The following is a 7,792-nucleotide window of genomic DNA, read 5'->3' on the forward strand; positions in this document are numbered from 1 at the left end:
GTTTTTCATTTGTTGCGATCCCTTTGGCGAACGAGCTTGATAATCATTGTGCGCTTTACGACTCGAATCAATAAGCGCCGATATCCTGCGAAGGCTATCGCACATCGTTAGTGGGGAGTAAAAATCGTGCATAAATCGAGCATCGATTTATGCACCCCTCGGGAGGGTTTTTCATCAGCATTCTGTCGCTCGTCGGAAACTCTAACGTCTCCGCAGCACCAAGCGAGCTTGAGCCCATGATCCAATAGTCAACAAGTCAACTTCGGTCAGCCTCGGGCTGCAAATTAGCTAAACCATCACCGAAACTGCACCAACAAACAGCAGCGTGTAAGTGTAAGACGTGCTGCATTATGCTGCCGCAACCGATAAGCCTGCACCAGCATAACGAGCTGACGCCTCGGGATGCATCCGGTTAGCAAAAAAAAATGGACTCCTTGCGTTGTTCCGCCATGTATGATCCGATGAAGTTTCGGATGCATGTTTTGTCTACGACTCCTTCCAGCGATCCAGAACCTGGCGCTCATCGCCTGAAGTGTCTTCAATCTTTCCATCCGACCGGTGCGCCCGTTCGCTCCAGACATCGAACACAATAATAATATCCGGTTCCGCCCGGGTAGCTTGCCTCCTCAAGTGGCCTCCTCTTCTACTCGAAAGGTACTCTAGGCAACGTATCTGACGGAAGCGAGACAAAGGCGGCATGTACTGAAGCTGGAGTGAAATGCATCAACATCGACTTTATTACCGTCAATATTGAGGTATTATAATTTTCCAATTTTCAAATCATGCATATTTTGATCGGTTCGTACGAGACATCGTTTTTTGGTCCGGAAATCGATCGATTGGGGCGTACTGATTGGGTGCAGGTTGTCGAAACATAGAATGCACACTGCACATGACCTGCATTCGCTGGCGCTTTGGCAGAAGCTATCGTTCCGAGTCTGTGCCAAACTATTATTCAAAATTCATGCCCGCCACCTAATGCCGGTGAGGGTTTTCCAATCCAAATACGCACGGTTTACATAACAATTAGAGGGCCACCTTTTTTCCTCGCTCGAGATGGAAGCTTCGGCAAGATGCGCCACTACTCAGCTCCAGCTCAGCTCGAGACAAGCGCCATCCTACGCTACGCCAAGCTTTGAGTAGCCGGCCAAAGTGGAAAATTTTCGTAAACATGTTTGTTTATGTAGATCTTGATGCGCCCGCGCGTCTTCCTCCCACCAGCTCGACCGGTGTGGTTACAATGCAGCTTCAGTGCAATTGAGTTGCACCATCGCTCCCGTACGGTAGCAACCATCACAACCACGAGAACTAAGCCGGGTGAGGGTTATTGTGGCTCTTTCGACAGTCGATTATGTTTCGTTTGTTTTGTGTGCACTTTCGGCACCACCACCTTTCGTGAGCCGTGGCCCGAAAAGCCACCCCCATCCAATGGGTTGAGGACGGCAGCAAAAGGTTGGCTTTTCTTCGAGCGCTTCCATCAACCCCTGCTACCGGTGCTGCTCCGAAAATGACAGTCAATAGCCGAGGGCGATATTGAAAACTACGAAACCCATGGAAACTATATCCTCTTGTACGACATTTATGGGAAAAGTTGCCCCTCCACACGGCTCTCACCCCATTGGCTCGCGTCTGACTCATGTCCAGAATGGGCTCCATCTGCCGGAGCCATCGCCAGCGCCAAGGATAGTGGCACTCAAACCGATAAGACCACGTGTGCATGTGTGCAGGTTGGCAGCGCAAAGACGGCTCCCGGATTGGGGCGATATTTTGCTCATTTGCTAACTTTTTCAAAGAGCACTTTCCGGCTGCCTTCATTTGCCCCCGCCAACTGGCCCTCGGTCGGTGGTAATTGTGCGGCTAAAAGTACTCGACAACATTCCCGCAATCGAACGGGCAGCGCGCGGGAAAAGAGCAACAAGATGGGCAGAGGCGGAATCGAACGAGCAAACCGGATTATACGGATTTGATTCCAGTCATGCTCAACGAATTAGATTGTCGATTGGCAGGAAAAGTTTGCGCAGGATTTCTTTCCCGTATCGCCCACCGAGTAGACACCTTTCGGGCTATTCCTCGCGTTCGATTGCTCGTTTTTTTTTCGCCATTTCGCTGATACTCCGAAAGGACGGTAAAGTCCTGCGCGCCACGGCAGCCCAGGCGAACTTCGAGTAATCGAAACTCATCAACTAATTACTTCCTGTTTATGTAGTTTGTTTGCTTATCGCTCTCCCGCCGTGTATTTATTTTTTCGAGCACTAAATCCCGACCCGTTCGTTCGATCCCCATCGCTGTGGCCGCGAGTTTTCCTCGGCATCCTCGCGGATAGTTGCGCCCGAGCGGTGTGTGTTTTGTTTTCAATTCCTCTGATTTGCACTGAATCTTAAACAACTAGCCAAACGACCGAACCACCGAGAGCCTGGCATGTTCGGCATGGTGCCCAGATGTTGGTTTTGCTTCGCGTTCACGGGTGGGTTATGTTTTCCCTTCGTTTTTATTTTCTCTGTCGATTCGCCATCGCCCTGCTTGATGGAGATTATTTCAGCCCCATGATTTGGAGCGCAGCATAAATACTTCACGTTTCACCCGAGCAGCATCGATTGGCAGCAAAATCTCGCCCGACCTGCTGCCAACCATGTCCCTGAACGGAGCTTTTCACGAGGGTTTTCCACCAGCTGGCGGAAGTTGTTCATTTGATTTCGTTTTGATGTTTATCTAAGCGAAGCGGGCTCTTGTTTCTTGCCTCGATGTTTTGCATCTTTTTTTTTGCATGTTTTCTTACCAACCCACCGTCGGGAGGCTCGAATATCCCTGCCGAGTCCTTTAAGGACCAATCGATCGGCACATAAGGCGCACGGGGCGCACAGGGCTCCCGAGGTCGGATCGGGGTTTGTGCTTGAGCAACTTTACCATGCAGCATCGAACGGTTGGCGGGTTCGATAAGCTAATGAAGTACATCGGTTCCGAGCTGTCGAAACACAAAACACACATCCCTTCTGCTTTGCCATCCGCAGCACCATAAACATCGTTTTCTTTCGATTTTCAACCCCGCTTCAATTTCAACCCAAACCGAAACCGAAACCCAAACACGTTGTGTTCAACCTTTGCTGCAGCGACACGACATGTGTTTATGGGAAAGATTTTCATGATTTTTCTACTCGCCCAAGCAACTGGGATTGAGCCGTATGAAAATTAAACCAGATGGTGGCTTGCCAGGTGGAAAAGCATGAAGTTAAAGATGGTCCTTATCCGGAGATTGCTCGAAGCTTAGCTCGGAACCAATCCATCGGCTACAGCTTAATGAAAATGGGAAAACTTTCCCTTCCAATACACAATTTTAATCGCCTTAAATTAATTATCCCCAATGCGAAGCAGATCGGAATCTCGCCCGTTCGCTTTGTCGGCCAGTTGGCAGAAGTGGCGAAACATACGTTAGCCTCCAGTTACTGTAATAAATCCACCTTCCGGCGCACGGTAACATCGGCGAAGTCCATAAGCAACCAAGCACCCGACAAACCGCCCTACGATTTTATTATTTCCATTACATTTGCTGCTACCGAGCGCACGGGGAAGCCATTTTTGCTTGACATTTATCTCCTAGGAGAATTTCGCCCACCACCGAACCCACCTCCATGAGCTCGAGTCCTGCTTGACAACCGGCTTGCACCGGCTTACCCTGCGATGCAACATGCAAATGCAAAGCTCTTCTCGCCGCCTTGTTATCAGGCTCCCAGGGGCAAGTGCTTCCGACGACGAAGCTTATGAAACGCGTCTATCATCGGGCACATCGGGGGGCAATTTGATTTTCATACTTATGCTTCATGCTGTTTTAGCTCACGGGGCGAGTTTTGGAGCTTCCGTTTTGTTCTCGCTCGTTCTCATCTCGGCCATGCTGGGGGTGTATTACTCGCCTTTTTTTTTGCTTCTTCTACTACTTCCGGATATGCCGATGGTATCGCTCTCATGGCACGGCGATTACCTCCTGGAGCCGGCTCAACAGCTGGATGAAGGTTTTACGGAGCGAATGAATCCACCGGGACGCCGAAGCAGCTTACGGAACTGGGTCCTGCTCCGTTGCTGCCACCAGGACAGTTCCAAGGGGCTCGTTCGGGGAATCGTGCCGCGGAAGCCAGACAAGGAAGCGCATTTAATTTAGATGAGCTGCATTACTCGCATGGCAACCTGCGGTGTGGTCGGGGTAACCGAGTTCCTATCTCGAGTTCTGCCCAGAGCGAGCCGAGGGCGAACAACATATGGTTGCGTAATTGATTGAATCATCTGCCTCCGTTCTCGACGCAAGCCGGTACAAAATTCTTCAACTACTCCTCAAGAAGCTGCTCGCAATTGAATTCCGACCCGAGCGCCTCCATCGCACTGCGGCAATCGGCATTGAGGGGAAATGAATTTCAACCTAATGCACGCCGTTCGACGAGCATTACACAATACCCAACATTGTAGCTGCTGGCGCTGGTTGGCATTCTTTAGAACACAAACATTGACATGCGGTACGGTTTTGTGCCACTCCCGTAATGCTCCTTCCGAGTGGATTTCGGAGAATTTTTCCCGTGCACCTGCAGCACGTGCACTATACGCCACGGCTTTCGGCCGATTATTCATCATAAATCCATCACCCTCGACCACGGTGTGTTTTGCTGCTCCGAATCGATGTATAATACATCGTTCATGCGGCTAAAATGCGTGCTATCTTGCTACGCCTCTATGTACGCTTATTGGGATTCCAGGCCCAAACCATTCGTTCGCCAGGTGCAAATGTTTAATGTTTCTGATCAGCTAAAAAACACACACACAAACACACACTGGTACCAGCCACACGCAGCACAAACGCGGGAGCTGTTTTCGAAGGTAAACCCCGAAATCCTCTTACGCCCATCGTTACCATTTCCAGCGCTCACCCACAAAGGATACGAGCATCGGTCGTGGGTCGTATTTCCCATCATGAGAGGGGCTTTCGCCCAGCTCGAATCGTCCTTGCAGAGCGCTACCGGCAGGGTAGGCTTCATTACAACGAATCGAACAAGCCGGGCCATCAGTGCGGAAATTTCGGTTTCGGTTCCGTGTAGCGCTGGTGTTTAATTTTATATCGTTATAATTATCGGCTAGGACTGGGGCCTGGGCAAACCCAAACCGACGCTCGGCGCAGCCTTTGTGCGTACGGTTGCGCTACGCGAGCACGTGAAGCGTATTTTCTACCGGTGCGTGCGGTTCAATGCATTTCGCTTGCTTAATGAGTTAAATCAAAAGCATCAACTCAAGCCCATGCTAGCGCATACCGAACGCACACACATACACACACACACCGCTCGCATTCCGATGGTCCTTGCAAGCGTGGCCGGTGCCGCCTGCGAGCTAGGAATTTACCCGCTCATTTCCCTTTTCGGTGCAACGCCATCAACACCCTGGCTGCAGACTTCATCGATGGTGGTTGGCTTTGGGAACGAGGCCTCCATTAGCGCCGAGGACGATCTCTCGTGGACTGGAAGCGACCGTCACGGGCATGCATCCTAGCGGACTGCGTCCTCCAGGACCTGCGCCTATTAATGGGGTCAAATGGATAAAATCCAGGGGGGAGATCTGATTATTTATATACATAAACCCCCAACCTCGTTGCACAATGCCTGCCACGCTCAACAGCGTGGAATCGTCCGCTTTAGACGACTGATGTACAACCGAGAACGGATCGGTTTTTACGGCCACCAATGGGAGGCGATCGGCGACCGTAGTACCTTGGATTTGGCACCTTAGACGGATTGGGTGTTGTAATGCATTTAATCAGCAAACGACCCGAGCTAGACCCACGACCGAGGGTGGCTTCTGTCGGCGTTTCTTCATCCCCACGAGCAAACGCCTCCCCGAGATAATGGACCCCTAAAAAGGGGGTGCTTTATCATCCCTACCGGCGTCGGGACTTCCGGACGAACGGGAGCGGCATCGTCATTATAGTTATTAGCAGCCGAGTTCCCCAGGCCACCGAGCGTAAAGCGTACCTGTGGGGGATGACGATAAACCACGCATTCGTTCGATAAACGGCGCGCACGCAGTCGAGCTGGGTGCACTTTATTATACGCCCAACGACGCATGTGTGTTCCTTCACACGGACACGGCGGCAATCCATTACGCTACGTTCCTCGGCGATGAGCTGTCGTCGAGCCGCACCGAAGGGGTTGGTTATTTTGGTTCCGGCCCACTGAGTTTCCACAATGTGCGTTCGAGTGGAATCCTGCCATCTCGTCGTGCGTGTGCCCCATTCGTCGCTGCGTAATCCGTGTGTCCTTAATTGATCTCCTTGCGTTGTCCTTGGTCCGGGTCGGGAAGGGAACATGCTCCATATTTTATGCGCCCTTCATAAGCAGGAGAGAGAACGGTTCCTATCTTGTACCTACAGCGGGAAATTCATTAGTCGTCTTTAGTCATTGCGTTAAACCCATGCTAATACAACTGAAATGAACGCATGAAGGAGCATTTAGGATTGGTATTCAGCACACAAATGGAATTCGCAAAACTCGTCGAAATTAAAACTAATCCAGCGCCAGTGCGTTCTACATTTTCTGTGAAATAAGACGAAACTTTTCTCCGTAGCAGAGCATTTTCCCCCTTCTACTCTCAAACACATACATACGAGACGAACGGTCAATCGGTTGGAAGTGCGTTTGCGATGGTTCAATGAAAAGCTTTCCATCTAATTGATTTTTGTGCGGTACGAGCTCGAGGCGCAATTCCCGGAAAAAGGATATACTGTACTTTCTATGCATGATGAAGGTAATAACGAACCTATCGAATGCGTTCGCACCCGGTGAATAATGAAGCTGTTGGAAAAATCCACAACAAGTGGATGATGCTTTAGGAAAATTGAAAATAGTCAGTAAAAAAAATTAACCAGTTTGGATATCGCGTTATCTCTACGGCCGCCTCCTTCGCGCAATGACGGCCGTTATTATTTTAAGCCAATGCCAAAAAGAGTCGCCAAACGTTCCTTTTCCACCGAGGCGTATCGAAGGAGGTGTTCAGTGGAAAAAGTTTTGCATTATCCTGCCCCAAACGGGACGACTTGCTCATCGATCATTAAGTTTAATTAATGTCTTCTCCACCCATCCAGCCGTGTCGGTTTCTCTAAGCTAAATTGCCATTCTATTTGTTCGTCCTTTCAGAAGAGATTAATTAGCTTCCGATTAGAGCCAGAAGCAACCGACAAGCGATAGATTTTCATCTACTCTACCTTCTCCGTTGAAAAGCCATTATACGGGGTGGCGCTGCAGAAGATAAATGCGGCCTTCCTGCTTTAATCCGGCACAATAAAGCCTTTGACGGAATAATCAGCATCACCAATCCTCCGCTGGCCTTCAGGTGTGACGACGATTGAGTTGATTTGACATTAACCGGTCGATGATTAGTTATTTTCTCCCCTGGGGTGCCAGGGTGCGTGTAAAGAAGAGCTACTTATTTGCAGACGGTGTTCCGGTGACGGGTTCACTTATCAAACTAACGATAAAAACCAAGCTTTTTACAGACGAATTTATTCGATCGAGTAATATGTTTCGTTAAACTTCACTCGATTTATCTTGTCACTTCGCAAAAGCATACCTCGGCGTAACAAACTTCCATACAATCCATTTCGGAAAGCATGGATTTCGTGACGACTCGTTGACCGGAAAACATGCTGGTACAGAAGTAAAAGTGAAGGAAAACGATGTATGCAAACGATTGAGAATGTAGCAAAAAATACAACCAGCAATACCCTCACCTCGGCGAGGCTTAAGGACACGAGTTTTCCCTACCAAGC

The sequence above is a fragment of the Anopheles nili genome, chromosome 3 (assembly GCF_943737925.1).
Source record: "Anopheles nili chromosome 3, idAnoNiliSN_F5_01, whole genome shotgun sequence".
Lineage (NCBI taxonomy): Eukaryota > Metazoa > Arthropoda > Insecta > Diptera > Culicidae > Anopheles > Anopheles nili.